Source organism: Lactuca sativa, chromosome 5, assembly GCF_002870075.4.
Source record: "Lactuca sativa cultivar Salinas chromosome 5, Lsat_Salinas_v11, whole genome shotgun sequence".
In the NCBI taxonomy this organism is placed as follows: domain Eukaryota; kingdom Viridiplantae; phylum Streptophyta; class Magnoliopsida; order Asterales; family Asteraceae; genus Lactuca; species Lactuca sativa.
This window is the reverse complement of record NC_056627.2, coordinates 226,600,983-226,613,823: the sequence shown is the minus strand read 5'-3', so window position 1 is coordinate 226,613,823 and position 12,841 is coordinate 226,600,983.

Here is a 12,841-nt window from a genome sequence, read left to right as displayed (position 1 = left end):
AAGAAGCACCAATGAACTTTTTGACGGACCCGCAGGATGGGAGGTCCACACTTAGACCGACTGACATTTTGGTCTTTGGATGGATAGGAGGGAAACATGCATGCGTGGATCTTACTGGGGTTTCTCCTCTCGTTGGGTTTCTTGCACCAGAGGCGGTGAAACTCCTCAATAGACTCCAACGGGTCATGCATTCTAATGTCATATCTCCTAGATCCACAAATGTTGTTTTCAAAGGAATTGGTTTTGCTATCCAGAAAAGGCTAGCGGTGCAGCTTGTTGCCCGTTTGCCTTCAATCGATATGTATTGAACTAAAATCAAAATTGCTTTTTAATGCAAAATTACATTATTGATTTTGACTAAAAAAAATTTAAAATGGTTTTTTAATTGGTTGGATTGATGTGTTGTCTGTGCCCAAATTAGATCACGTATGTTTGGCTGTGATTCTTGGTTGTTTGTTTTTATTTCACATTTCGTTTCTAATATTGTATCAAAAGTGTTTATAATCTAGATTAGGGTATATAATTTTGCTTGTATTTCTTTTACTTTTGGTAATTGTGAATTTTAGGTTACCTAGTTAAACCTGGTAACTAAGTGTATCAAAGTGGACTAAGTACAAAACAATAGAAGATTAACGAAAATAGAGGATTAATGAATGTGAGTCTCAGTCCAAGTCTCCAAGATCGGTCTTCGCCCAATGTCGAACTTAACCTAAACTTACATCGATCCAAGTGGCTTGGCTCATGGCAAGGTATAATGGAAGATGGCGTCTCCTTATCTTGCAACACTACAAGAAACGGGACCTATAGGGACGACAAATGTCGTCTATATAGGTTAAAAATGTCGTCGCTATAGGTGGTCGGGAGGACATGTCGTCCCTACAGCTCTCCTCCTCATAGCCCCGTCGCAATAGATATTTTTGGTCGTCGCTATAAATATCGTCGCAATAGGTATCCTTTAGAGACGACATGTCGTCCTGTTTTGGTTCGTCGCTATACGTTGTTGGTCTCCATAAATGAAGCTATAGAGACGACATGTCGTCTCTATTGGTATATGTATAAACATAACATGTCGTCTCCATAGATAGAGATATAGTCGAGTCACCTTAGCCCTTAGCGACAACATGTCGTGGTGGTAGATGCATTTGTAGAGACGACATGTCGTCTCTATAGATCCACCTATAGAAACGACATGTCGTCTCTATAGGTATGCCCATACAGCTGCTCTTTTTTCTCTATAATTTCCCAGTTCTCATATCATAAAATTGCTAAAACAGTAAATTTACAAAATATATAAAATGGTAAATTTAACTGCAAAACATTAATATTCGATACAATCTCAAAACACTACACTATTATGTAACACCGTAAATTTCAAAACAATTTTTTTATTTAAAATAATCATTTTATTCTTAGAAACACTTGTTTAAAATCTCAATCATAATCGAATTACAAAACATAACTCCATTTTCACTTGCATAGAAAAACCAGGATCCTCCAAAACATGATTCTTTCTCTGGTGTGTACAATCAAGCCGGTGCCGTCCCGTGATACTGAAGGAAACCTGAAAAACATCACACAAAACACTGTAAGCACGAAGCTTAGTGAGTTCCCTAAAATACCACACACATAACACATATTAGCCGCTCGAGGCTATAACTCTATGGGTCCGTGCACCCAAACTCTGTGAACCCTCAGGTTCTAACTCTGTGAACCTTCCGGTTCTAACTCTAGGAACCCTTCGGTTCCAACTCTGTAAACATGCACAACATAAATCACATAGAAAGAATGCAGTACAACACATAACATACATAGCATACAAATACTCGATCACATAACTCTGGTTACCTACTCAAGGTAAAGTATAGTGAGAAGACTCACCTGGCAAGCAGAAAGCAGATATCCCCATACTTAAATCTCGAACTCGCCACCGCCTAACACGTAAGGCAAATACTCTCATGAATATAACTCTCGAGACTAGAATCAATCCTCTCATGGCACCCTCTTAAGGGTAAAAGACTATTTTACCCCTCTCTTGGCCCAAAGGCCACATCGCTGACCAAACCCTAAAAGTCAACGGTCAACCCTTGGTCAAAATCAAAGTCCTCAGTCAAAGTCAACCCCTGACTGACCCTACTCGCCAAGTCAACCCTATGACTCGCCGAGTTCCCATAATCAGAACTTCACTCAATCTGCGACCTAACTCGCCAAGTCACCCCGAGACTCGCCGAGTCCAACAACTCTAAGTCCACTCACACACCACTCACCGAGTCATCCATTGACTCACCGATTCTCGACTCAACCAGGGAATATCGGGACCCTTCGACAAGACTCGCTGAGTTCAAGAACAGACTCGCCGAGTCTAAGGCCGAGTTGTTCATACAACTCGCCGAGTTCCAGGCCATCTTCATCCAACTCGCCGAGTTGTTCTTCTAACTCGCCGAGTCCCAGCTCATCTTCAAGCAACTCGTCGAGTACATCCATGTGACTCGCCGAGTACCACCGGTCTGAATCCATTCAGAAGCATTCCAGGCCATGCAATTGCTCCAAAACATAGATCTAGCCTCCTACCACTCATCCATCACGTAAAGTGGCAAACTTTACGTGAATCCAAAGAGATCTAGGCCATTTGCACATTGGGCTAGGGTTTGGGGACATGATGGCTCCACAAAACACTCCAACAAAGGGACTTTCATGCTCTCTGATCCTTCTCCATTCCAGATCTGAGGTAGCAACCTCAGATCTAACCTCTAGACTTCCAATTACATCCATAGACAAGTTCCCACAAACTCCAAAATGAAGAAACAACATAACAACAGCCCAAGAACGAGATATTACCTCCAAGAGATGCCCCAACTGCAATGTAATTCGAACCCAAGCAAAGCCCCTTGCTCCAAGCCTTCAATCTCCCAAAATTCCTTCAACAATTACTTCTCCAAGCTCCAATCCACTCAACAATGGTGCTTCTCCGCGATTTAGGGGTTTCTGGGGCTCAAGGGGTGATAAAGAGGCTGGGAGGAAAACATAATGTTCTCTATATAGGGCTCAACCCCGAGAATTAGGGTTTTCTCCAATCAGCGCCTACTTGCCGAGTCCTCCTCACCGACTCGCCGAGTTGGCTACTTAGCATGCGACCCAGTCGCGATTCTACTTGCCGAGTCCATCCATGGACTCGCCGAGTCACTCTTACACAACTTACTCTTTTAGCCCTTCAACTCTACTCTTGATATTTCGGGATGTTACAATTCTCCCCCACTTAAATTAGGCCTCTTCCTCGAAGCCTATAGCAACTCAACTCCAGAAATACTCCCACAACGTGTCACCTGGCCTTAATCGGACCAGGTCTCACAAAGCATACCCATCGAAACTCAAACACACTTTCCCTTTCCTTACGGTGTCCTGACCACCCTCTCGAACCGGGTACCGGCTGTACCCTCTGATAACCACACTCAACGATCCGAGAATTACCCATGAAGCATCACTGCCCCAAATCTCAACAATCACTCGACCCATAAGGGTTAGAAGCCATGAAGCATCGGATCCCCGATCCGAATCCCACTCTATCCAATCCGTGACGACGGAAAGACCCATTCTCAATCTCAGAGCAACTCTCACGAGTTCCCCTCTTGCAACCGCATACGCATGCTGAACTAGATCTAGCACCCTCGGGTTAGGAAAACCCGTCACACTGACGACATCCCCAACATCCCTAGGAAGGACCACCACTACGCACACAACCCTTGATCAGAATTAATCTGGGAGTCCCAGACTCCATCTCTGCATCCATCCTGAGACTCTTCGCTCTACACCCGCGGAATCCCTTCCGCGTCCTCAGCAGACATCCCATCATGATGTCATTCCATACCACTGTCACAGACACAGTGTTCGACCACCATACTCCAAATCATCCATTCTCACTACTACTTTCACTTCCGCGAATCAACACTTTCCCCAGCAAATGAGGGTCCGACACCTCCTCCCATACAACAGCTCAAAGGGTGGCATACCAATGCACTAATGATGGCTGTTGATATAGGATAACTCAACCAAGGATAAATACGTGCCGCAACTCCCTCCGAAATCTAATACACATGCCCGAAGCATGTCTTTGAGCGTCTGAATCGTTCGCTCTCCCTGAGGTGTCCTCAGACATCATCATGATAAGCTCTAGCTCATTTCTCATATCCCTCTTCGAGACTGAGCACCAGGTCAGCTTTTGACTCCACAACTGAGCCTCCAAAGGTCACCCATATCATGATCCAAATATCCCACTAACATCCTCCCCGTGACCACTATCCCGACCCAGTGACACGCAAGTCACGAAATTCTCTTTTCCTCATGCGAGAAAAATACAATCCAACCGAGGATCGTCTCAACTCTGATCTCTGGTTTCTGCTGCGCATATCCCTTGCGCATCTCACCACATTTCCCGAAAGAGACGGAGACCCCAGTCTCGCCCCCGGTCCAACATCCAGGCTCCAAAAACTCAATACTAGGGCTACTCAAGCCCAAAACTCTTCCACATCATACACTGATCGGAGAACATTCCATCATCACACTCTCTTGCCATCTAGTGAGTACTACGGCTCCCCGCAGTATCACAACACCCTCTGACTAGTGAGTACTACGGCTCCCCGCAGTATCACAACACCCTCTGACTAGTGAGTACTACGGCTCCCCGCAGTATCACAACACCCTCTGACCCTATTAGCTCGTGCTCCGTAGACTATCATAGGCGGCTACCCATACTCGACTTGCATATTCATCACCGACTCTGGAGGCAATCGACATAACAAATGCCCACCCTTGCGAAGATCCACTCTCTCAAATAATCTCCCTGGATGCCCATACTCGAAGGGCTCCCACTAGATCCATAGATACCTGATATACCACAAGTCGTCTCAACTCAAGATTCACGAGTAACTCTGAAATAAAGATATCATACCCGGATACCTCAGAATACCCCAACAGAACATCACAAGATCCTGCCACAACCATTGATCTCCTGCCCCAAGCGTCATATAGACATAATAACACATTTCCTCTGTACCCCATAAATAGATCTACATTCTTCCCACATTGCAACTTCGGTGTATCCAATTTCTCAATTGGAATACGAGAAAACGCTAACGCTACGAAATACGCTAATAATTCTCCAAAACCCTTTTTCCCGCCGCTCAAAATCCAAACAAGGATACGCATACCGAACCGGGAGTTGGCTGCCCAATCATTCTCTATCTACTTGCCCCAACACTGACCAATACCAGATTCCTGACCTCTAAACCTGTCGTGGAGAGATTCATCCTTCTCAAACAAGTACTTCCCGCATTAACTCACTCTGAACCCTTTCCTCGATCACCGACATCTCTGGTCTCATGATTTCTTACCGCAGATCTCTATACTCCACTTATAACTGCTCTTGACAACTCTCTGCTTTCTTACATACGGCACCCGGTTCTACCCCACTTAGGGTTCGAACCATCACCAAATAGAACACAACCAACCCATAACTATTTTCACCAGCAAAATCGCACCTGCCCCCGGAAAGTGCTACACAACGCCCGATAATCCCCCTTAAGGAAATCAATCGACCTCATATACTCTGAACCTCTGATGAACTCCTCAAGAACTTCTTGTCACGACTACCTCTAGTCGTTCCAAATCTCGTACCAATCTAGTACCAAACAACTCAACTGCTCAATAACATCCATGGCTCATAAACTGAACGACAAAATCATTGTACCCCTCACCTCAACTCATCAAACAACGCTCCAACACCGGGATCATCCCAAGAACAGGGACCCACTCCCATATTCAACACCCAACATAGATAGAGAACTCTCTGCACTGCTAAACTCGACTAAACTCCCCACTGATACCACTACAATACATCCTACTATACTCAAATAGGTGTAGTGGGGTCCTCAACTATCTCAGTCCTAACTGACTATCTGCTCATGATAAATCACTGCCTCGCGACACACATGCTACCTGATACTCTGGGGGAAAATCATCATCAAATAACGACCTGCAGGTTTTACCCCCAAACCCAAATCTAAAACATCATGCTTCTCATATTTTGCACACGCACATAATCAATACCTCCCAGATCATAGAAGGTGACATCTCCTTTATCGACTGATCGCTCAACTCAGATCGAAATTCTCCCTTCTCCCTGACTCCTTACTAAAATACTCTGAGGGCTCTCGATCTCCCTCTCAAGGGACGCCTCTTCGAACTTAATCATGACCGGATAACCGGAGAACCACAAGCTTCATTCACTACGAACCATGGTACTCATTCCATGACATCTCTTCTCAATATGCTCCGGTGTATGGTACCCTAACCATAACATCACCCCCCCCATCCGCTCCGATGTATGGTACCCGGACCATAACGTCACTCCTCAATCCACGCCGATGTATGGTACTCGAACCATAACATCACTCCTCAATCCGCTCCGATGTATGGTACTCGAACCATAACATCACTCCTTAATCCGCTCCAATGTATGGTACTCGAACCATAACATCACTCCTCAATCCGCTCCGATGTATGGTACTCGAACCATAACATCACTCCTCAATCCACTCCGATGTATGGTACTCGAACCATAACATCACTCCTCAATCCGCTCCGATGTATGGTACTCGAACCATAACATCACTCCTCAATCCGCTCCTTAGAACCTTCAGAATACTCCCTGTATCAAGTATGGGTCCTCTGCTTTCAGTAGTACGGGCCCATACTACCTGCCACATCTACCCATACTTTCCACACGGACCATCCCAGAGTTCTTAAGTAGCTGCTCGACCTGCTCTTTCACCAATCCCATCGCACGTTCTCGCTTCCCAGCGAAATTCTCTACTCTACCAGCGCACTCATCTGGCTAGGGTTACTCCCTAGGCTCTTCCTTTGTCCTCCCACTTCTTTGCTATCAGCTGCTGAAGAGCTCCTAATGATGCCAGCCATCTACCTCCTGAATATCGTCATATTCACTTGGTAGCTGACTCCCATCATCGAGAGTTCCATAAAGCACAAAGCAAGCAGCATTCGAGCATCGAAGAATACACAGGACTCCCTCTCTATGATAACTCCACTTTCTCGGCTCATCCTCGGAAGTACCACCGAACTCTGTAACTCTACCCCTCATGGGTTCTAAATGGATACTCTCACTCATTACATACTCAAAAGCATGATACATATAACAACGAGTCCTAGGCTAAGGCATCACAAATTAGGCCACTCTAGTCCTAAGATATGAAATACCTAGCCTGTCTCTAGCATGCAATAATATCTCATAAAGTGCATCATAAATATCTCATAACACAAAAGTAAGGGTATTTTGGGAAATCACCGTTCGGGCTCTGGCTGATTGTACACACTGCTCTTTCTTGCTTTCTCTTTGAACTCTTATTCACTTTCAGAAAATTATTTCTTAAAAAAAAACTTTTCTTACTTCCTCAGTTTGAGTCCAGATTTACCCGAAGGCGCATCCGAATCCCTCAAACCAAGGCTCTGATACCAACTTGTAACACCGTAAATTTCAAAACAATTTTTTTATTTAAAATAATCATTTTATTCTTAGAAACACTTGTTTAAAATCTCAATCATAATCGAATTACAAAACATAACTCCATTTTCACTTGCATAGAAAAACCAGGATCCTCCAAAACATGACTCTTTCTCTGGTGTGTACAATCAAGTCGGTGCCGTCCCGTGATACTGAAGGAAACCTGAAAAACATCACACAAAACACTGTAAGCACGAAGCTTAGTGAGTTCCCCAAAATACCACACACATAACACATATTAGCCGCTCGAGGCTATAACTCTATGGGTCCGTGCACCCAAACTCTGTGAACCCTCAGGTTCTAACTCTGTGAACCTTCTGGTTCTAACTCTAGGAACCCTTCGGTTCCAACTCTGTAAACATGCACAACATAAATCACATAGAAATAATGCAGTACAACACATAACATACATAGCATACAAATACTCTGTCACATAACTCTGGTTACCTACTCAAGGTAAAGTATAGTGAGAAGACTCACCTGGCAAGCAGAAAGCAGATATCCCCATACTTAAATCTCGAACTCGCCACCGCCTAACACGTAAGGCAAATACTCTCATGAATATAACTCTCGAGACTAGAATCAATCCTCTCATGGCACCCTCTTAACGGTAAAAGACTATTTTACCCCTCTCTTGGCCCAAAGGCCACATCGCTGACCAAACCCTAAAAGTCAACGGTCAACCCTTGGTCAAAATCAAAGTCCTCAGTCAAAGTCAACCCCTGACTGACCCTACTTGCCGAGTCAACCCTATGACTCGCCGAGTTCCCATAATCAGAACTTCACTCAATCCGCGACCTAACTCGCCGAGTCACCCCGAGAGTCGCCGAGTCCAACAACTCTAAGTCCACTCGCACACCACTCACCGAGTCATCCCTTGACTCACCGATTCTTCGACTCAACCAGGGAATATCGGGACCCTTCGACAAGACTCGCCGAGTTCAAGAACAGACTCGCCGAGTCTAAGGCTATCATCAACCTACTCGCCGACTTGTTCATACAACTCGCCGAGTTCCAGGCCATCTTCATCCAACTCGCCGAGTTGTTCTTCCAACTCGCCGAGTCCCAGCTCATCTTCAAGCAACTCGTCGAGTACACCCATGTGACTCGCCGAGTACCACCGGTCTGAATCCATTCAGAAGCATTCCAGGCCATGCAATTGCTCCAAAACATAGATCTAGCCTCCTACCACTCATCCATCACGTAAAGTGGCAAACTTTACGTGAATCCAAAGAGATCTAGGCCATTTGCACATTGGGCTAGGGTTTGGGGACATGATGGCTCCACAAAACACTCCAACACAGGGACTTTCATGCTCTCTGATCCTTCTCCATTCCATATCTGAGGTAGCAACCTCAGATCTAACCTCTAGACTTCCAATTACATCCATAGACAAGTTCCCACAAACCCCAAAATGAAGAAACAACATAAAAACAGCCCAAGAACGAGATATTACCTCCAAGAGATGCCCCAACTGCAATGTAATTCGAACCCAAGCAAAGCCCCTTGCTCCAAGCCTTCAATCTCCCAAAATTCCTTCAACAATTACTTCTCCAAGCTCCAATCCACTCAACAATGGTGCTTCTCCGCGATTTAGGGTTTTCTAGGGCTCAAGGGGTGATAAAGAGGCTGGGAGGAAAACATAATGTTCTTTATATAGGGCTCAACCCCGAGAATTAGGGTTTTCTCCAATCAGCGCCTACTCGCCGAGTCCTCCTCACCGACTTGCCGAGTCGGCTACTTAGCACGCGACCCAGTCGCGACTCTACTCGCCGAGTCACTCTTACACAACTTACTCTTTTAGCCCTTCAACTCTACTCTTGATATTTCAGGATGTTACATATTACAAATATAATTAATAACTTTTATATTATTAAAAATATATTGTAATCAAAAACTTACATTAAAGAAAACAAATAATCATATGACATTTCTGTCTCAATTTATAAAAATAAATTTAAATGATGATATCAGAAACTAAAAGAATATCACCATCCCTTGGATAAAGAATCATGCTCACTGCTTCTTCCCTAATGGAAGTTACTTCAGTCTGCACATATAAACACATTCCGAGTCAATATATACACTTGCAATGTTTAAGTTAATCCACAAGTAAATAAAATGACAGGTTTACCCTTGCGACAGTTTCCAAGTGTTTCACAACTGCAGCATATACCGTTCTCTGTTTTGTGGGGGAAGCATTAGCAAGTGCATAAGCCAACACACCAATCGGAATGGGTTGTGTGATTCCAGTGTCTCTCAATGCCATTCCACCCATGTCATACGGAACAGAAACCATTCCCCCACCTCCAATTCCGGTCATGGAACCATCCGGAACATTCCGTCCAGGGGGTAACGGTACATCCTCCCACGAAGATTGGAATTCATTTGTGATTCCAGTGTCTGTCAACGCATAATCTGTTATTCATTTGTTGTAATCAATCTCAATTAATTAATTTAATTACTAATATCACTAAATTTTTTTTAAAAGAGATTGGAATTCTAACCTATTGCTACATTAGGGGTATGGGCTGCTGGTTTTGCTGACCTGGACCAGTAGCACGCCTGCCACTTGGGTGTTGAACTTGTTGACCTTGCTGCACCATTGGCATGAAGAAGTTTGTCATTGGGGCGACACCTGGACGCATACCTGGCACGAGTTGCTGTTGATATCCAAATCCAGGCTGTACATGATTTTTTTAAGAAAAATTGTTTAGTTTTGAAAAGATCTTTACAAGAACAAAATATTCAACACCATGAAAAATCTTGAAACATGATTATAATAAAAAGAATAATTTTTATTACCTGATGTTATTACCTGTGGAGGAATGAATGTAGGCTGAGCTTGACCATAGAATATATGTTGACCTAAACCTGGCCCACCAGGTGGATACATTGGCATACGTGGTGCTACAGCTGGCGCCATTGCAATTGGACGCATCTGTGAGAACTGTGCCTATATACTAAAAGGGCAAAATTGTCATAAAAATGTTTATATTGCATAAGATGTAAGAACATATGTCTCAAGTCTCAACATACTTGCAATCTTGCCCTTCTGTCTTCCTTACGTTGTGCAAGTGCCACATAAAGTCAGACTTTATAGATAGAGAGAAAATGTAAAAACTCAAATGATACAAAAAGAATATTTACCCCTAATGCTTTTTGTTTATCCTTGTTTTCCTTACAAAGATGAAATCTGGAGATGAATATTTGAAAACATTTTCATTAATAAAGAATATAAAGCTTCAAAAGTAAAACATTGTCATTAATGAAAGGAAATAGGATGCTATAATAAACAAATATATGAAAGTATGTTGCTATAATAGACACTACCTGAGGAACTTTCCAAGATGCTAGATCTGAACCTCTACTATCATAAGGAGTCGCATCTCTTCCTTTCCTCTTCTTATTACCTCTGCCTTTTCATTATTTTCCAAAGATAGTTCCCATCTTTGGAGACTTGAACCTGAGGGTAAAATGGTCATTTTTTAAACCATGATTAAATATAAACATGCATATATATATATATATATATATATATATATATATAGTTGGCTTACTTACATGTGTAACCCCACCTTCTTGACCATGTAGGACATATAAGAGCTCCATATTATCTTCTCTATGTATTGTTGTAGTTTGACTATAAGACCCTGTAGCAAGCATCCCCGTATGACTTGGAGAAAAGGCAATTGATAATATGATACTTGAGTGCAAGGAAGAAAGCTCATTATTAGTGAAATACCCAAAATATCCTTGTAATTAACCACACCAACCTGATTGTCCTTCCTTGTTTCCTTGGATGGTTGAATGTTGTTGGAAATCTCTACCAGGGCGATGAATATCAAATATCCTGATGGATTTGTTGTATCCAGCAAATATCCTGAATCAAATAAGTTAATATTTATATAGAAACAAACTTTCATTCATTTCTTTTTCTTATTAAGAAATTATACTTTGAAAAGTCTGACCAATTATGGCATTGTGGATTTTTTTAAGTACAATGTTGTAACAGAAAGAAAGGAATGTATGGTTCTATAAGAAACAAATAAAATAAAGATGAAAGAAAATGTGTTGTAGTCCTTCAAAATAATATAAGCTTACTTTGTTCCTGAGGGGTTGAAACCAATTAAGAAGGCAACAATTGTTTCATCCATGGCATCATAGGCTCGATATGTGCAACGTAGCTGTAATTCCATGTTGAATCAATCAAGTGTTAATAAATTAACACCACAATTATTATCCATGACATGAATAATAATAATGACTAGTATAAAGATTCAATGATATAAATCAAGACCAAAGCACATGCTATATTCAATTAGGTGCATTTAGTTAAATATTAATATTAAAGAATATGATGAAGCACCTGTCCTGTGCTATAAGATGAATAGGATGGTCACGAGTGGTGGTCGCAAACACACAAGAGAATGGATCTACAACACAATCAAAGTAACATAATTCTTGTTAACTGCTAATTTACATGCGAAGTATCTTTGGATAGTCTACTAATAATGAAAGAAAAAGGATATCAACGAAAGAACCTGAAGCAGACATGTAAGTATGCATTTTGATGAGGATTCAGGTCCATCTACTGTGTCTGTAACCAAGAACTTGAGTTTCTCTTTAAAAAAAAATTATGAACTGCCTGAAGGGAGCAAATTATTAGTAAATTACACATACACATACTATTGATTAGCTATAATTGATGAAAAGAAACATTGATAAGAGAGATTCCTACTGTTCGATGAACTTTATCAGAACTTGGAGAAAGAACAATGGAGGTATTGGTAACTATAACTCCATCTTCATCATTTGAATTTATCTTATCTATAAACTCCTTCAGGGAGTTAGCATCAGAGTCACCAACTAGGGCTCTAAATGATTCAATTTTACTAAAATGGTTACCATTTGGTTGATTTGTAGTCTTTGATTCATGTTCCTCTGCTGTCTGAATCGAAAAAATGTAGACTGTTAAAGTCAGATGTAAGGATGAATGGATATGATTGTGAATTAGTTGATAAAAGATGGTAACAGACCTCCATTGGTGCATCTAAGGAAGTCAAATGAACATCATTTCCATCTAAATCCACTTCATTGACTATAAAACCAGAGTAACTGTAAAAAAAAACATAAAATCAAAAGGCTACTCTTCATTTGAATTAAATGTAAATTCACATCTGTTCCACGTTTATAGAATCATTACGAATGTCTGAAATGAAAGGAGAATACCTGTACTCCCAAGACTGAAAGCCTGATTTGTAGAGGATG